The 20,460-nt window shown below is 36.7% G+C and overlaps 1 protein-coding gene and 1 pseudogene across 1 annotated transcript in view; one reads left to right on the forward strand and one right to left on the reverse strand.

The window, feature by feature from the left end:
- SLC9A7 (solute carrier family 9 member A7) overlaps nt 1–20,460 on the forward strand; it is a 156,708-nt gene that overhangs the window by 20,379 nt on the left and 115,869 nt on the right. The window lies entirely within an intron of this gene.
- LOC123628658 lies at nt 16,804–17,510 on the reverse strand (annotated as a pseudogene).

A 20,460-nucleotide genomic window follows, 5' to 3' on the forward strand; every position in this document is an offset into this window, starting at 1 on the left:
TTTTTATTTTTTTAAATTTCAAAATATTAAGGGGGTACAAATGTTTTTGGATACTGTTTATATTGCTTAAGTTGGGGCTTTTAGTATGCCCATCACCTGAATAGTGTTCATTGTACCCAATACATAGGTTTTTATCTCTCCCCTCCTCCACCTCCCCCTTCTTGATTTCCAATGACCTTTACATCTCTTTGTGCCCATGTGCACTCATCGATTAGCTCTCAGTTATTAGAGATTATACGTGGTATTTGTTTTTCCTTTCCCGAGATACTTCACTTAGGATAATGGTCTCCAGTTCCATCCAAGTTGGTGCAAAAGATATTATTTCATTCCTATTTATGGCTGAGTAGTATTCCATGGTGTATATATGCCACATTTCTTAATCCACTCATGAATTGATGGGCACTTATATTGATTACACATCTTTGTGATTGTGAATTGTGCTGCAATAAGCATTCAAATGCAGGTGTCTTTTTGATAAAATGACTTCTTTTCCATTGGGTAGATATCCAGTAGTGGGATTGCTAGGTCAAAATGGTATATGTTATTTTTCTTATGCATTTTACTTTCACATGTTATAAACCCCAGAATTCATTGTTATTACTTTTTCTTAAACAGTTATCTTTTAAAAACATTTAAATAATAAGGGAAAATCTTATATTTCTATATGTAGATACCATTTCAGTGCTCTTCAATTCTAGTGCTTATTGCTATCTGGCATCATTTTCCTTCTGCTAAGAGGATACACTTCAACATTTCTTGTAGTGTGGGTTGCTGATGATGTTTTGTATGTGTGAATATATTTTTATTTCACCATTTTGAAAGATGTTTTTGCTGGCTATAGAGTTCTAGCTTGATTTTTAAATTTCTTTCTCCGTTTCCTATTCTATCATCTTCTTGCTTCCATTATTTCTGATGAGAAGTCTGATGTCATCCTTGTCTTTGTTCCTTTGTGTGTGGCACGTCTTTTTCATCTGCAGTTTTATTTTTATTTTCTATTTATTCTTATATATTCATAGGGTACAAGTGCAAGTTTACTACATTGATATATTGCATTGTGGAGAAATCAGGGCCTTCAGTTCATCCATCAGTGTATCAACACACATTGTACCCACCAAGCAACCTCCCATAATCCACTCCCCTGCCACTCTCTATCCCTATGATTCTCCATTGTCCATCTTTCCACACTCTGCTTCCATGTGCACACATTATTATTTGGAAGCTTTTAAGATTTTTTGTTTATCACTGGTTGTGAGCAATTTGATTTTAATTTACCTCAGTGTAGTTTTCTTCATGTTTTTTGTTCTTGGTATTTGGCTTCTTGATTCTGTGGTTTTATAGTTTTCACTAAGTATATTAATAGAAAAAATTGGCCATTATGTCTTCAAATATTTTCTTCTGTTCTTTCCTCCACCTCTTCAGGGACTCCAGTTACTTGTGTATTAGAGCACTTCAAGTTATTCCACAGCTCATTGGTGCCTTTACTCTTTTCGTATGTTTAGATTCTTTTTTCTCTCCCTGTGTTTGATTTTTTATGGTTCTTATTGCTGTACCCTCAAGTTAACTCATCCTTCCTTCAGCAATGTCTAATCTGCCATTTATATATGCAGTGTATTTTTCATCTCAGACTTCTCAGAAGTTTTATTTGGGTCATTTTTATATCTTCCATATCTCTGTTTAACTTTTTGAACATATGAAATATGTTATAATACCTGTTTTGGCACGCTTTGCTAGTTCTAATTTTTGGGTCATTTATACTTGGTTGATTGATTATTCTCCTTATTATACGTTATATTTTCGTGCCTTTTTGCGTGACTGCTAATCTTTAATTGGATGACAGACACTGTGAATGCTGGACATTTTTGTATTCCATAAATCATCGTGAGCTTTATTTCTGAATTCAGTTAATTTACTTAGAAATAGTTTGATCCTTTGGGGTCTTGCTTGTATGATTTGTTAAGGGGGTCTGGAGCAGTGCTCACTCAAGGGCTAATTATTTCTACTGCTGAGACAAGATCATCTTGACTATTCTACCCAATGCCCTGTGAGTTGTGAATTTTTCCAGTCTGGCTGGTAGGGAATGGTACTACTCCTGGCCCTTTGTGAGTGCCAGGTATTGTTCTCTCCAATCCTTTCAGTTTGTTCTTTCCATTCTTTCCCCTCATAAGCATATGCCGATCTCTTCTGAATACCTGAGGGAGAGATCCTCTGCAGATTGCTAGGATTCTCTCTGTGTGCAAATCTCCTTTATGGTACTCTGTCTTATGAAATTTAGCTGCCTTTGCATCTAGACTCTCAGCTTTCATAATTCAAGAGAGTCTTCCAGATTTTGCCTCACTTTCCCCTCACTGTTCTGTGGCCTGGGAAGTCCCTCAAGGCAGTAAGCCAGTATAATTGTAGGGCTTGCCTCATGTTTTCCCATCTCTCAGGGGTCGCTGTCCTTTATTGCCTGATGTCCACTGTCTTGAAAACCATTATTTCATGTATTTTTGTTGTTGTTTTAAGGATGAGGATAAATCCAGTCCCTCTTTTTATTTTGTCTGAAAGTGGAAGCCTTAATTCTTTTTTTTATAAATAGAAATGTTTATTATTTTTTGTTGTCCATTTAAAATTTTTTATTGATACATAATTATGCATTTTTATGTGGTACATGTGATATTTTATTACATGCATAGAATGAGTAATGATTAAGTCAGGGTATTTAGGGTATGCATCACCTTGAGTATTTATCATTTCTAGTTGGGAACATTTCAAGTCCTCTCTTCTAGCTATTGTGAAATATACAATACACTATTGTTAACTATAGTCACCCTACTCTGCTATTGAACATTAGAACTTACTCCTTCTGTCTAACTGTATGTTTGTACTCATTAATCAACTTCTCTTCTTTACCCCGCTGCCCTTCCTATCCTCTGGTATCTATCATTCTACTCTCTACCTCCATGAGGTAAACTTTTTTAGCTCCTACATATGAGTGAGAACATAATGATATGTGTCTTTCTGTGCTTGGCTTATTTCACTTAACATAATGACCTCTCATTCCGTTCATGTTGTTGCAAATGATAGGATTTCATTCTTTTTTATGGCTGAGTAGTATTCCATTATGTATATATCAGATTTTCTTTATCCATTCATGTGTTGATGGGCACTTAGGTTGATTCCATATCTTTGCTATTGTGAATAGTGCTGCAGTAAATATGGGGTACAGGAATCCCTTTGATATACTGATTTCCTTTTCTTTGGATAAATACCCAGTAGTAGGATTGCTGGACCATATGGTAGTTCTATTTTTAGTTTTCTGAGAACTCTCCATACTGTTTTCCATGGCTGTACTAATTTTACATCCCCACTAGCAGTGTGTAAGAGTTCCCTTTTCTTTATATCCTTGCCAGCATCTGTTATTTTTTTGTCTTTTTAATAGTAGCCATTCTAACTTGGGTAAGATGACATCTCATTGTGGTTTTGATTTGCATTTTCCTGATGATTAGTGATGTTGAGCATTTTTTCATATACCTATTGGCCATTTATATGTCTTCTTTTGTGAAATGGCTATTCATGTCCTTTGTCCACTTCTTAATGGCATTATTTGTGGGTTTTTTTTTTCTTTTTTTTTTTTTTTTGCTATTGAGCTCCCTGTATATTCTAGATATTAGCCCTTTGTCTGATGAATAGTTGGCAAATGCTGTCTCCCATTTACAGGTTGTCTCTTTACTCTGTTGATTATTTCCTTTGTTGTACAGAAGCTTTTTAGTTTGATGTAGTCCATTTGTATATTTTTGTTTTTGTTGCCTATCCTTTTGAGGTCTTAGCCATAAAATCTTTGCCTAGAAAAATGTCCTGTAGTGTTTCCCCTGTTTTCTCCCATCCAAGTACTAACCAGGCCTGACCCTGCTTAGCTGCTGAGATCAGATGAGATTGGGCACATTCAGGGTGGGATGGCTGTAGACATCCCCTGTTTTCTTCTAGTAGTTTTGTAGTTTTATAATTTTAGGTCTTACATTTAGGTCTTTAATTTATTTTGAGTTGATTTTTATATTTTGTATATGGTGAGAGATAGGGGTCTAGTTTCATTCCTTTGCATATGGATATCCAGTTTTCCCAGCACTATTTATTGAAAAAGGTGTCCTTTCCCTAGTATGTGTTCTTGGCACCTTTGTTGAAATCAATTGGCTGTAAATACATGGATTTATTTCTGGGTTCTCTATTCTGTTCCACTGGTCTATGTACCTATTTTTATACCAATATTGTGGTATTTTCTGAAGTCAGGTAATGTGATGCCTCCAACATCTTTTTGTTCTTTTTGCTCAGGATTGCTTTGAATATTCAGGCTCTTTTTTGGTTCCATTTTTAGGATTTTTTTTTATTTCTATGAAAAATGATATTGCTATTTTGATAAAGATTATATTGACTCTGTAGATTTCTTTGGGTAGTATGGTCATTTTAATAGTATTCTTCTAATCCATAAGCATGAGATATCTTTCCATTTGTTTTGTCCTCTTCAATTTGTTTCATCGGTGTTTTGTGGTTTTTCTTATAGAGGTCTTTTACCACCTTAGTTAAATTTATTCCTAAGTATTTTTGTAGCTATTATAAATGGAATGCTTTCTTGATTTCTTTTTCAGCTATTTCATTATTGCTATATAGAAATGCTACTGACCTTTTTGTATGTTGATTTGAATTTGTTTATCAGATCTAAGAGTTTTTTGGTGGACTTTTTAGGTTTTTCCAAATATAATATCATGTAATCTGCAAAGAGGGATAGATAATTTGACTTCTTTTCCAGTTTGTATGCCTTTTATTTATTTTTCTTGCCTGATTGCTCTGGCTAGGATTTCTAGTACTGTGTTGAATGGGAGTGGTGAAAGTGGTCATAGTGGTCATCCTTGTCTTGTTCCAGTTTTTAGAGGCAAGGTTTTCAGCTTTTCCCCATTCAGTATGATGTTAGTTGTGGGTTTCTCATATATGTTCTTTATGGAAGCCTTAATTCTATAAAGAACGTTTGATCTTTTTTTTTATTATAACCCACATACACATACACTCTGTTTTTTTGGTATTTGTTTTCCTCGAACTGTTGACTTTGTGTGTGTGTCTGTGTGTTTATGCAGTTAAGCATATTTATATACACACAAATATATACTTAAAACAAGCCTGCCATGGACTGTCTGTTTTAGTCTAGAACTCTGTTGACTGCTGTACATGTTTGCTGCTGAGAGAACTGGACAATAAAAAGATTGCATTCATTAATAGAGTAGGTTATGAATAACCCAAAATGATTCTCTTCAGTGGTATGAATAAGAGAATTGTCTGTTTTCAATGGCAGTTTTGTGCAGAGTGTTTATGATGACACTGAAGAGAGACACAGACACGAAGTTAATATGTAGAGATTTTTATCCATCATGGGGAAATATGGTAAAGGATGGAGGTCTGATTTGGCAGATGAAGTCTTCCCAATCCAATAAAGGAAAAAAGGCAGGTAGTTCAGTAGGAGGCAACTGTTAACCAAGGCATTAGAAGCACTGAGAAGCCAGAATGTATTGGAACAACCTAGAGATGAGCAATAGCAGGAAGCCGCTGTCACCCCTAGAACTGACATAGGGAGAAGATAGTATCACCAGAGCCCAGGAATGAGGTCATCTGGCAGCAACTAGAATCATTATGGAGACTACCCAGTGAGACATGGGACCCAGAGGGAGGGCTTTCCAGTGGGAGCTTCAGCCATGGAGAACACGTAGCCACTACCCGAGAGAAGGCAGCTGAGAGGGGTAGAGATACCTACCTTGGCTTCTCTCTTCCTGCTACCTTCTAGTATCTCACCTGTACCTTTCATTCAATAAATCTAACTGGAAGCCACTTGGAAGGGGGCCTGAAAATGTAGTTTACAGGAGTCATCCCTTCCCTCCCCTGCCAACATGTGGCAGAGCAAGAAAGGGCAGAAAATGGATCTGAGGGCACTTAAGCTGAAGACGAGCATGAAGATCCTTTCTCAAATTTAATGCCTGTTCTGGTGTGTAGTATATCCGATACCTAGACATGATCCCGAAGGGAGAAAAAAAGCTGTGTAGTCAGGGTCAAGAAAAACCAATATTCCTATGAGCAAACTCTTGGGGGAAAGGACGTTAGGTATTGAGGCACAAAGCTGGAGCTGCTGTGGTAATATATGCCTGAAGTACTTATGAAGAATGGTTGTTCACGTTTGAAATATTAAGCATATGCATTAAAAACCCTCACATCAGCTGTTTTGTAAGCTTATCTGTCAAAGTTTTATTGAATTATTATATATTATTTAGGGAGAAGAAGTGGTGGTAGATATGAAGACAGAAGAAAGGACACTTTTTATAGTGTAACTAACATTGTAATTTAATATACATATTAATCTTTGTAGGCAAATAGCAGGTATTACCGTAACAATGTCTTTTTTTTCACAGAACCACATTAAGAGTGATACCCTGGCATCTCCAGGCCCCTTTTTGATGTGTTAATTCAGGGAAACTGTGCCTGGGGTGGATACTAATCTATATGAATTAATATTATTTGGTTTTAAAGTGTTGTTTCTTCAATTTTTACAATTTCTACAATTCAAGCAGTGCTTGAAAAATTCCTAATTAGAGTTGGGTTTCTGTAAAAGAGGACATTCCCAGAGGAGTAGGGCAATTAAGCCCCTGCTGGTAAGGCAGGCCTGGCTGGCCAGTTACACAAGGTCAAGGGATGATGCAGCATTGAGCAGTTTTTTCTACTTCAAAAGGCCAAATGGGCATTGAGCATTTATGTATCACAAGAACATATAAGGTAATGAAAACAAGTTCTGTCTTTGAATTATAGCAACTCAGGTGAGAATATCAAGTTATTTCAAACTGATCAGAATCCTTGATTGGATATTAATACTGTAGGGATTTCCAGACTTTCTGTATATATCTGATTAACAAAATTTCCAGCAAATTGTTACTTAATATAATTTGCTTGACACAATCTTTCAGTATTTCAAATATCTAGTCCTTATAGGAAAAGGCTGTATATAAGATATAAGTACACTTGAAAAACTAATAAACAGACTTCTAGTTTCAGCCCAGAGATGTGGCATGTAGAGCTATCATCCTTACAACAACAACAGAAAAGCTGGAAAAATTGCAAGTTAATGACTTTTCTTGAACCCAGGAGAAAACTGAGATTTCAGGGCAAACAACTAACCCCAGATCAGGAGAGAGACAGGCACCATTGCAGGAAGAAATAGGACCTGAACATTTGCTTACCTGGGATAGACACTATGGAATGGCATATAAGCCAGTAAGAATATTAAACTAGAAATTTCTAATGAATTTCTAAAAGTTGGGACCACATGTATAGGGCATTTTCACCCTCTTGCAGGCTTTTTCTCCAGGATTCTCACCAAGTGCTCACAGAGAAGATCAGGAAGAATCCTGAGAAAGTTTCCCCCATGTGCTGACTGGGATAGGGCAAAAACAGCCACTGCCCAGACGTATCTCGTCTCCCTAAGGAACAAAATTCTACAGGTAAAAGGTTAACAAAAACTGAGGGTACCAGTGGAAACCCATTGCAGCTGGGGAAGGAGAACAGGAAAAACAAATTCTACTCTTGGGGAAGAAATAAATGCCTGCTAGGCCCAGCATTACATTTGGAGGAGGATCAGGAATGCTTGTGAATTCCACAACCCCAAGACCCATGGTCACAGTGTCTGCTTAATATTGTGAATTAATCAGAACATCAGAGAATGCCCCCATCTCCCACATCCCTACTACCAAGCTAACAAGCATGAAGTAAAAATAACAATGGAAAAAAAGCCTGGAGAGCTGCAAGAGATAGATTCTTTCTGGGGAGCAATGAAGAAATCTCAAAGCCAAGTATGAAACCCAAAACCAAGTGAGGGGAAGACACTGAGAAAACCTCGTGGCAAAGACAAGGTATTACTACAGGAATTTGAAGGCTTCTGTGGCCCTGAGTGTAATCATGGAAACAAAAACCTTCAAATCCAGCTCAACTCCTCATTATATTAACACAAACTTTAACACTGAAGGCCTAGCAGAAAAAGGGTATGCTCATCTTCAAGAATAAAAAATATTTACCTCAGTACCTATGGTTTAATAAATAATGTCTGACTATCAGAAATAAGTTACAAGACCAAAAAGGCAAGAAAAGATAGTCTGAAGAGACAAAGCAGTCACACCAGAACCAGACTCGTGTATGACAGACACAAATGTTGGAATTCTCAGAGATTTAAAAAAAACTATGATTAATATTTTAAAAGCTCTAAAGGAAAAAGCAGTCAACATGTAAGATCAGATAAGTAATTTTAGCACAGAGATGGAAAATAAAAGAAAAAATCAAATGCAAATGCTAGAAATAAATAAAGTAACAGAAATGAAGAATACCTTCAGTGGACTAAAAGAATCAGTGAACTTAAAGATATATCAATGGAAATTACCCAAACTGATAGGCAAAGAGTGAAATAATCAGAATATTAATAGAATATGCAAGAGCAGAGTAATAATATCAAATGGTCTAATGTTCACATAATTTGATTCTCAGGAGAGAGAGAGAGAGAGAGAGAGAGAAAAAAAAAATGGGCAGAAATATTAGAAGATATAATGGCCAAGTTTTCCAAAATTACCAACAGACACCAAACTACAGATCCAAGAACTTCAGAGAATGCCAAGCCAGATATATACCAGAACAACAAACATACTCCTAGACATATCATATTCAAACTGACTAAAACCAAAGACAAGGCATTCAGAAATGGAAAAAAAAGCACTACCTACAGAGAAAAAAGGATAAGAATTGTAGCAGACTTTTCAGTAAAAGACCATACAAGCAAAAAGACAGTGGAGTGACATCTTTAAAGTGTTGAAAGAAGAAATTGTCAACCCAGAATTCTACATTCAGTGAAAATATCCTTCACAAATGAAGAAGAAATAAAGACTTTCTGAAACAAACAAAAATGGAGGGAATTTATTGCCAGGAGACCCAGCTTACAAGAATGGTAAAGGAAATTCTTCAGGCATAAAGAAAATGATATAGGTTGGAAAACTGGATATATACAAAGAATATCAGAAATGGAATAAATGAAGATAAAATCTTAAAATTTTTTTATTGCTCTAAAAATAAGTGATTATTTAAAGTAAAGTTCATAACAATGTGTTACGTGTTTATAGCATATATAAAAGTGAAATATATGACAACAATGACACAAGGATGGGAGGGAGGAATTGGTAAAATACTGTTATAAAGTCCTATGCTCCTTGTGACGTGGTCTAATATAATTTGAAGGAAGATTCAGATTATTTAAAAATATATATTGTAAACCCTAGGGCAAGCATTTAAAAAGTTAACAAAAAGAGGTATAAATAGTGTCAATAAAGGTGACAAAATGGAATAATAAAAAATGTTCAACAAAACCTAGAGAAAACAGAAAAAGAGGGAAAAAAAGAGCAAATAGAACAAATAAGAAAACAACTAACAAGATAGTAGATTTTAAGTAGATTTTAATCCCACCATATCAAGTTGTTGCTTTTATTAATTAATTATTTATTTTGAGACAGAGTCTTGTTCTGCTGCCCAGGCTGGATGGAGTGCAGTGACATGATCACAGCTCATTGCAGCCTCAAACTCCTGGGCTCATGTGATCCTCCTACCTCAGCCTCCCAAGTAGCTAGGACTACAGTTACATGTTATCATGCCTGGTTAATTAAAAAAAAAGTTTTTTTTTTTTTTTTTTAGAGACGGGGTCTTGCTATGTTGCCCAGGCTAGTCTTGAACTCCTGGCCTCAAGCGATTTTCCCATCTTGGCCTCCCAAAGAGTTGGGATTATAGGCATGAGCCACTGTACCTGGCTAGTAGTTGCTTTAAATGTGAAAATGTGAGTAGTCTAAAAGACAGATGGTCAGATTGGATTAAAAAAAAGATACAACTGTATGCTATTTACAAGGAACCCATTTTATTTTATTTTACTTTTTAAATTTTTAATTATTATAAATATATAATAGTTGTATGTATTTATGGGGTACAGGTGATGTTTTGATACAGGCATGCAATATGAATTAATCAAGTCAGGGTAATTGGGATATCCATCACTTCAGACATTTATCATTTCTTTCTGTTAGGAACATTCCAATTCCATTCTTCTAGTTATTTTAAGGTATACCCTAACTTATTGTTGATTATAGTCACTTTGTTGTGCTATCAAATATTTTTCATTCTAACTATAATATATTTTTGCATACATTAACCATACCCACTTTATTCTCTCCTTCCCCATTACCCTTTCCAGCCTCTGGTAACCTTCGTTCTACTTTCTGTCTCCATGAGATCAGTTGTTTTTAATATTCAGTTCCCTCATATAAATGAGAACAGGCGAAATTTGTCTTTCTGTGCTTGGCTTATTTCATTTAACATAATGTTCTCCAGTTCCATTCATGTTGTTGCAAATGGCAGGATTTCAATCTTTTTTGTGGCTGTATAATATTCCATTGAGTACATGTACCACAATTTCTTTATCCATTCATCCATTGATGGACACAGGTTGATTCCAAATCTTGGCTGTTGTGAATGGTGCTACAATAAACATGGGAGTGCAGATATTTTAATATACTGAATTCCCTTCTTTTGCATATATACCTAACAGTAGGATTGCTGGGTTATATGGTAGTTCTATTTTTAGTTTTTTGAGGAACCTCCATACTGTTTTACATAGTGGTTGCACTAATTTACTTTCCCACCAACAGTGTACGAGGGTTCCCCTTTCTCTACATCCTCACCAACATTTGTTATTGCCAGTCTTTTTGGCAAAAGCCATTTTAATGGGGGTGAGATGATATCTCATTATAGTTTTGATTTGCATTTCTCTGATGACTAATGATGTTGAGCATTTTTTCATATATGTGTTGGCCTTTTGTATGTCTCTTTTGAGAAGTGTCTATTCAGATCCTTTGCCCATTTTGTAATCAGATTTGATCTTTTCCTGTTGGGTTATTAGAGCTCCATATATATTCTAGTTATTAATCCCTTGTTAGATGAGTAGTTTGCAAATATTTTCTCCCATTCTGTGGATTGTCTAAGAAACCCACTTTAAATATAAAGACATAGATAGGTCATGCTAAATGAAAGAAGTCATGCACAGAAGACCAGCTACTGTGTGATTCCAATTTAACAAATTTTTATAAAAGGCAAATGTATAGAAACAGAAAGTAGATTAATGGTTGGCTGGGGTTGGGGATGGAAACAGGTATTAACTGTAAATGGGTACCAGGGATCTTATTAGGTTGATAGTGGTGATGATTGCATAACTTGGTAAATTTACTAAAAATCATTAGTATACTTAAATTGACAATGAATTTATGGGATGTAAATTATAACTCAATAAAGTTATGTTTTTGAAAAAATGAGCATAGTGATATGAAACAAATGACTGACCATTTTGGCCATTCTTTATAGAATAGTCTTGACCTGAAGGCTTCTGGGTCATTAATAACTCCTCATGTTCCTGCCATCACAGGGAACATCATGGACCTGTCAGCAATTAAGCAACAAAAGTAATAAAGATTTACATAAGAAAGTATGTGTGAAATAATGATATTTCCAGATAAACAAAAACTGAAATTTTAAAGTCTGTCCGTTTTTGTTTCGTGTGTTTTGGGACTCTGTTTCTAGATGTATGTACATTCATAATGTTTGTAACTTCTTGATGGCATTATGAAGGGTCTTTCTTTATAATATGTCTTGTCTTAAAGTTTATTTTATCAGAGATTAATATAGTTATTCCTGTGCTTTTATGATTAATGTTACCTGGCATATATTTTCCCATCATTTTATTTTCAGCCTATGTGTGTGTGTGCACATGTGTGTATTCTTGCGTGCATGTGTGTTTTAGTCTATAGCAGTGGTTCTCAATTGGGAGCAGTTTAGCCCCCCTTGTGACATTTGACGACAACTGGAGAAATTTTTGGTTGTCACGCCTGCATGGTGGCTACTGACATCTAATCAGTAAAGGCCACGGATGCTACTGAATAGCCTACAATGCACAGGAACATGCCCAGAACAGGGAATTATCCAGCCCCAAATTTCAGTGGTACCAAGGTTGAGAAACCGTAATCTAAAGTGTATCTCTTTTAGACAGCAGATAGTTGAATCTCAGGTTTTTTACCAGTGTGACAATTGCTGCCTTTTGATTGCAGTGTTTAGTCCAGTCATATTTAATGTAATTGTTATATAGTTGGATTTATGTCTGCCCTTTTTGTTATTTTCTGTATGTTTCATAGAAGTTTTGGTTCTTTGTTATTTTTTCACTGCTTCCTCATGTGAGAGAAAGATATATATTTCTAGTATACAACTTTAATTCCTTTTGTTGTTTTTTTTACCATATGTTTGAGTTATTTTCATAGTGGTTGCTCCAGGGATTACAATAGTCATTTTAACTTAGTCTCAATCTGCTTTAGTGTGATGCTAATTTAATTATAGTAAAATGATAAAAGTTTCTTTGATTCTAGCTCCATTATCACATCTTTCCTTCATGCTAGTATCACAAAATATATGTCATCTATATATGTACAACCCCAACAATATACCATTATAATTATTGTTTAATTTTATGTCTTTTTAAATGTTTAGAGAAGAAAAGAGAAAATGTATGTATTTATGCAGTTTTTTATAGTTACTTATATTTTTACATTTTCTAGTGCTCATAATTTCTTTGTGTGGATTTGAGTTATTGTCCAGTGTCGTTTCTTTTAGGCCTGAAAGACTTCCCTTAGTATTTCTTGTGAAATAGGTCTGCTAGCAGCAAATTCTTTGCTACAGATAGAAACAAATTATCTTTTAGGTTTATATAATGTGTATATCGACTTTAATAATGTATTATTTAGTGTTGTCTATTTTTGCCCTTCTTGAGTCATTTTTTGCAAATACTTATGTTTTGAACAGGTAATACATTTACAGGGTCTACATATAAAAGCAGATTTAAAAGGGACACACTGAAAAGGTATACCCTACCCATTTTCTCCATTTCTCCTTGACATTGTAGTAACCACTTTTGTTGGTTTCTGTTCCAGTGTTTGTTTACATAAATACAAGACAATGCAAATATATGTGCCAATTTCCACCTTTTCTATCACAAATGATGGTATACCATGGGTTCTGTACTGCACCTCGTGTTTTTCATTTAAGTTGTCCTAGAGATGTTTCCATGTTAGTACAAAGGGTTGCTCTTCATTCTTTTATTTTATAGGTATTCCATTGTGCAGATGTGCCATAATATAACCCTTTGTTGGTGGGCACTAGGGTTGTTTCCCATCTTATGGTAATCAAACAGTACTGCAGTGGTTAACCTTGAACATCTTATACATGTATGGGCATATCTTTGGGATAGATTTCTAGGAGTGGGATTGTTGGATTAAAGGGTAAATGCATTTACAATTTTGGATGATATTTCCAGATTCTTTTCATAAGAGGTCATATCATTTTTTTTACACTCACCAACTATGTATGAAAGTGCCTCTTTCCCCATAGTCTTGCCAACAGTGTGTTATCAAACTTTTGGATTATTGTCAGTGTGGGGGAATGGTGTCTCAGTGCCATTTTAATTTGCATTTCTCTTATAAGTAATGATGAATATCTTTTTAAAAGTTTAAGGACTGTTCATTTTTTTCCTGTGAATTGCCTACTTATTATTCTTTGTCTGTTTTTTTTCCTATGGGCTCATCTTTTTCTTGAATCTAGGAGCTTTCTGTACATTAGGGAGATTAGCCTTTTATCAGTGATGAGTTGCAAATATTTTTTCAGTTTTTCTTTTTTCTTTTTTTACTTTGCTTATTTATTTTCCCCCTCTTAGAAGTTTGTCATTGTTGCTGTTAAGTAGTTAAAATTTTTCAATTGTTTTTTAAGATATCTGGGCTTCATTAGAAATGTGCTCCTCATATGGCTACCTAGTTGTCCCTACACCAAAGACTAAAAAGTCCGTATTGACCCCACTGATTTGAGATGCCTTCTCTATCATATACTAAATACCTATATGTATTTCTGGACTTTTTGTTCTAGTCCATTGGTATGTCACTTGTCACAAATGAATACCATAGTACCAAGCATTATGACCCTTAAGAGTATATTTTAAAATCTGGTAGGGCTAGTGCCTTCTCATTGCTCTTTTTTCCCCCTGAATTTTCCTGGTTCTTCTTGTTTGTTTAGTTTTGCATATGACTCTAGAATCATCTTGTCTAGTTCCTGTCCAAATGCTTATGGGAATTTTATTGGGATAGCATTGAATTTATGAGTCAATATGGGAGAATCATTTTTATGATGCCAATTCTTCCTATTCAGGGACCTCCTGTGTCTTTCCATTGGTTAAAGCCTTTTGTGTTCTTCTGGAGTGATTTCGAGTTTTCCTTTAAATTTTGTATGTTTCTTTAGTTTATTCCCAGATATTTTATATTTTTGTTTCTATTGTAAATAAGGTCTTCTTGTCCATTATATCTTTAAACTGTATTGTTGCTCTGGATTTCCTTTATTTTCTTTTTAAAAAAGATTTTGCTTAGCCACCTTATTTTTCATTTCCTTTACTCTCATTTTAATAGCCCAGGATATTTCCTCAAAATTGTCAAGTGGTTTTTACTATATCTCTGCTTTGTAATGAAGTATTTTGAAAATTAATGTGAGAAATTGAAATACTGAAAATGGATTAGGATTTCTAGTGTAAATTCTGGTAATGGTGGATTTATCATAGGTCCTCGAAGGCAGTGATGATTGAACCGCAGACATTGGTTTAGTGGAGGCTGGTTGAGCACAAATCAGAACTTGAAACCCTGAAAGTTAACAGATTAGCCACTGAATAACTATTTTGGCTAAATGTTGAATGGTGAGTGTTAAAAATCAATATTTAGCCAGGACCAAACCAAAATACCACTACTTAGAATGAACCTCTGAGTTAAATAAATCTGAAATTTGGTGCAGAAGTATATAATTACTACATTGTTTTTGTGGGTCACAGTCTCACTCTATCACCCAGGCTGGAGTGCAGTGTCATCATCATAGCTCACTGAAGCCTCAAACTCCTGGGCTCAAGTGATCCTCCTGCCTCAGCTTCCTGAGTAGCTTGAGACTACAGGTATGTGCCACTGTGTCCAGCTGATTTTTAAATTTTTGTAGAGACTAGGTCTCACTGTGTTGCCCAGGCTGGGCTCAAACTCCCGGCCTCAAGTGATCCTCCTACCTCAGCCTCCCAAACGCTGGGATTACAGGCATGAGCCACGGCACCCAGCCTAATTACTATAATTTTATTAAAAGCATCAGGAGTAATATTTTTAAAGTTTGACATTACAAGCCAAGAGATAATTTCTCAGTACCATCAGCTGCTAGATTGCATGTGAGTTTGTTAGATTGTATGTGTGTGATACCAAAGAGGTAACTAAAAATTAAATGCAATCTAAAAGTTTGTTTTATTGATGTTATAAATGCTAATACTCCAAACAATTCCACAAAGATTAGAATTATGTTATAATCTAATATCTATTATTATATCTTGTACTTAAATTTTTAGATATTTGTTGGCTTAACCAGATAATGTTTTTCCTTAAGTTATTTAACTGTTGCACCTTCATTCATTAATTCACTCAACAAATATTCACTGTCTATTTATCTATTTATTTTTTTATATATTCTTTTTTTTTTTTTTTTGAGACAGAGTCTCGCTCTGTTGCCCGGGCTAGAGTGCCGTGGCGTCAAGCTCACAGCAACCTCAAACTCCTGGGCTTAAGCAATCCTTCTGCCTCAGCCTCCTGAGTAGCTGGGACTATAGGCATGCGCCACCATGCCCGGCTAATTTTTTTCTATATATATAATTTTAGCTGTCCAGATCATTTCTTTCTATTTTTGGTAGAGACAGGGTCTCGCTCTTGCTCAGGGTGGTCTCGAACTCCTGACCTCGAGCGATCCTTCTGCTTCGGCTCCCCAGAGTGCTAGGAGTACAGGCGTGAGCCACCACGCCCAGCCCTATATATTCATTTTTAAAAGCCAGGTTTATTGAGCTATAGTTTATATACAATTCATTCCTTTAAATATACAGTTCGATGAGTTTTGACACTGTGTACACTTGTGTAACCATCACCAAAATCAAGATATAGATTTGGTTTTGATTTCTATCCCCCCAAAAAGACTTCATTAACTTTTGCAGAACATGCCCTCTCCTACCCTCAGCTCTTGGCATCTACTGATCTGTTTATAAATAGTTTTGTTATTTTTACAACTTTGTATAAATGAAATCAGATATTGATAACCTTTTGTGTCTAGCTTCTTTTACTTAGCATAATGCTTTTGAGATTCATCCATGTTGTTGTGTGTTTCAGTAGTTTATTCTTTATTTTATTGCTGAATAGTAGTCCATAATATAGATGAATGGATGAATCACAGTTTACTTACACATTCACCATTTATTGAACATTTGGGTTGTTTTCAGTTCTGAGGTATTATAAATAAAGCTGCTATGAACATTTGCTTACACGTCTTTGTGTGGGCATGTGTTTTCATTTCTGTTGGATAAATATCCAACAGTGAGATTTCTGGGTTGCATGGTAAGTGTATGTTTAACTTTATAAAAACCTGGCAACCTTTTTCAAAGGATCTGAACATTTTGCATTTCTAGCAGCAGTATATAAGATTTCCAGTTGTTTCAAATCCTTACCAATTTTTGTTATTTAGGAATTTTTAATTTTAGCCATTCTAGTGTGAAATGGTATCTCATTGCTTTTCTAATTTGCATCTACCTAATAACTAATGATGTTGAACTTCTTTTCTTTTTTCTTTTTTTAAGTGGACAGGAAGTAGGATTCAGTGGTGGGCATACATGAGGGGACAGCACAGTGGAAGCCTTCATGAGTGCAGGGCCCACCATTTGGCCAAGGGGCCACAATTGGGGATGTATCTGACCCCACAGCCATCTGGGGTGAGCTGCTTCTCAGCCACCATGTCTTCAAATTCATCCGCATTATACTTGACAAAGCCCCACTTCTTTAAGATGTAGATCTTCTGGCGGCCAGGGAACTTAAACTTGGCTCTGCGTCGGGCCTCAATCACATGCTCCTTGTTCTACAGTTTGATGTGGATGGACATGATGACATGGCCAATGTGAACCCTTGGCCACAGTGCCCTGGGGCTTTCCAAAGGCACCACGCATACCTGTCTGGAGCCTGTCAGCCCCAGCATGGGACAACATCTTGTTGATGCGGATAACATGGAAGGGGTGAAGCCGCACCCGGGTATGAAAGCCATCTTTTCCACAACTGTTTTACCAGGTACTTGTTGGCACGAATATGGCCAGCCTCCAGGGCTTCAGAGGAGAGCTACTCATATTCATCTGACACCATGTGGCCACAGAGCGGAAACTCATCCACTTTTGCCTTCTTCTGCCCCAGATCAAAGATGCAAATCTTGGCATCAGGGATGCCTCAGCAGAAACAAGACTTTGGGTACAGCTTGTTCTTACAATACCAGTAACACCAGCTAGGGCGATGGCCCATGGTGATACCAGGATCTTAGGTGGCAGCTCGCAGCCGTACTTACTGTGCTGAAGGAAAAGAGCTGGATGGCTTTTCTTTTTCTTTTCTTTTCTTTTCTTTTTTTTTTTTTTTGAGACAGAGTCTCACTCTTTTTTTGCCTGGGCTAGAGTGCCATGGCATCAGCCTAGCTCACAGCAACCTCAAACTCCTGGGCTCAAGCAATCCTCCTGCCTCAGCTACCCGAGTAGCTGGGACTACAGGCATGCACCACCATGCCTGGCTTATTTTTCTATATATATTTTTAGCTGTCCATATAATTTCTTTCTATTTTTGTAGAGATGGGGTCTCGCTCTTGCTCAGGCTGGTCTGGAACTCCTGAGCTCAAACAATCCGCCTGCCTCGGCCTCCCAGAGTGCTAGGATTACAGGCGTGAGCCACCGGGCCTGGCCTGGATGGCTTTTCTTATGCTTATTTGCCATCCGTCCATGGCTTCTTCAGTGAAGTCTGTTTATATTTTTTTTCCATTTTTAATGATTTTTGTCTTTCTGTTGAGTTGTTTGTATTTTGGGGGTACCAGTCCTTTATCAGATAAGTGGTTTATAGTATTTTCAATCTGTCTGTGGCTTGTCTTTTCATTTCCTTAACAATGTCTTTTGAAGAGCAGAAATTTTAAATTTTAAATCAAACTTATCAGATTTTTTTCTTCATAGTTTGTGCTTTTTATGTCCATCTTAATGCATTCTTAATAAGCAAACTATTTTGTATATCAAATTAACAGCTCTCACAGTCATTAATCAGCATTTTATTCTTATAATAATAAAGATTAACATATCCCTCATGAGATTGGTAGGATTTCTACACGTAAAACACATAAGGCAATTTACTCCAATTTACAAATAGACTTAATAAATACAAATGACATACCTTGTTTATATTACTCAGTTTGTTATGTTTGCTGCATTTGATGACAACCTATGCCATCACATGGTCATTTTTACTAACGGCTAAGGGATACCAAAAATTACATCGCAGGTGATGGTCAGTTACTTCTGAAGACCATAGGTGATTTTTGCCTAAGTCAAACTTCAGGCCATCCCTAATTTATATTGGTTGTTTCCTTGTGTTTACTTTGGTATTGCCTATTAAGTACAGATTTCAATCTTTCTATGAAGAGACCCAAGTAAGCTCAATCATGATTTTCACAAGATTAAGTCATATGTTGAATACCCAAGCATTTGTTGACTATTCATTGTACAGGGACATAGGCTCTACTCACAAGGATGGCTGTTGGAGCACTACTCAGAGGAGATTATTGAGAAATTAGCTTCATGACCCCTCTGAGGTGTCTCCCTCCTCCTATAGGAATTGAGAGAGTCATTTGGATGAGACTTGTGGCCTTTAACATTTCATGTTTGTAAGGATCACTGACATTCAGACATTGGGACTTTTAAAACTTTGTAACTTTCCTTCACCATAGAAAAATGATTGTGATCCAGCTTCATTCGTTGCTTAAATGAAGTTAATGTTTTCCTGAGTTTTTAGTATTTAAGAGGGTATGCTGTGGTGCCAGGTGATAGGAAGAGGAAATAAAAGAAAAGTTTCTGCCCTTGAGTTGACACTCTGAGTGGAGCACAACTACGTACGGTGAACCTAAGGCCAAGGCAGGCTGTGTGGCTGAGTTTAGGGCATATGGGGGTCAGTTGTAGGAGATGAGACAGGAAATGTATTCATGGAACAGATTATAGGGGGCCTCAGTTGCCCTTTTGGGGCCTAAGCCTCCATTCTGTTAAAAAGAGGGTTGGCATTCATGAGCAAAGGCTTGGGTTGATTTCAGTTTCCCGTACTCTGTGTCTTTGAAAACAGTAGAGTTAAGATAATTGGGGGATGTTATGCCTGCCTTGGTTGTTGTATGGAGTTGCCGCTGGGTTGGGGTGCTGTAAATTAGCATGGGGACTTTAGCATGCCTGAGAGTGGCATAAAAGATTGGCAGGAAAAGGGGATGTGGCTTCTTTTCATCAATAAGACCCACAAACATCTTGCCTGTCATCCGTGGCAGTCATATATGACCTGTGTGGATGAGGGGGCAGAAGAAACTGTATACTTGGGTAGCTGCTGGGCCTCCTGTTGAGATGAAGCTGCCGTCCCTGGGGTATTCCCCATCCTATATCCTTCTATAAAACTAAGTAAATGTTGTATTAAATGAAAACCTGTTTGTATCTTGGAAGTCTGGTTGCCAACTTGACCTCATCACCACAGCTCTGCCGCTGCACTGATGCCTTGGAGTGAAAGGTTAGCATTATGAACTGGGCTTGGGTATAGGACGGGGGGATCTGAATCGGGGTCAGAGCAATGAGAAGGTGAGAAGAGTGAAGAGCATCTGTCCCCGTGACAGGCACCGAGACTCCTTTTGGCAGCCCCGGCACATGGGCTGGGGCAGAAGGGAGAACAGAACTCCAACTACAGCTCTGGTGAGCGGTCTGAGTGGAGCCAGGGGCTCTTCCTAGTTGTGTAAACATTTTTTAAGTTTTTATTTTAATTTTAAAAAATTTAACAAACAATGCTTAACATGTGCCAGGCACTATTCCAGGCATTTTATGAATATTAACTCATTTAATTCCTCATAACAACTCAATACCATTTACAGTTTAGTGACGAGAAAACTGAGGCACAAAGAAGTCAAGTGACTTGCCCAAGTCATCTAGCTTAGCAAATGGTGAAGCTGAGCTTTGAACCCAGGCAGTCTGGCTCTAGACTCCCTGCTCTGAACACTTCTGATTCCTGAGGCTTCTCGTCCCTATTCTTCCTCATAGGGAATGAGTGGAATTAATAGTTCTTAAGATGTCATTGTTGTGACTTAGAACACTCACACAGATTACAGCTGCACAGGGTGACATCACTGGGCAGTTTCCAGGGAGCATGGATTCCTTATGCTGTGCAAAGGTGAAGATAGTACCTACCCTTTGACTTGTAC

This window comes from Lemur catta, chromosome X (genome assembly GCF_020740605.2).
Source record: "Lemur catta isolate mLemCat1 chromosome X, mLemCat1.pri, whole genome shotgun sequence".
Taxonomy (NCBI): domain Eukaryota; kingdom Metazoa; phylum Chordata; class Mammalia; order Primates; family Lemuridae; genus Lemur; species Lemur catta.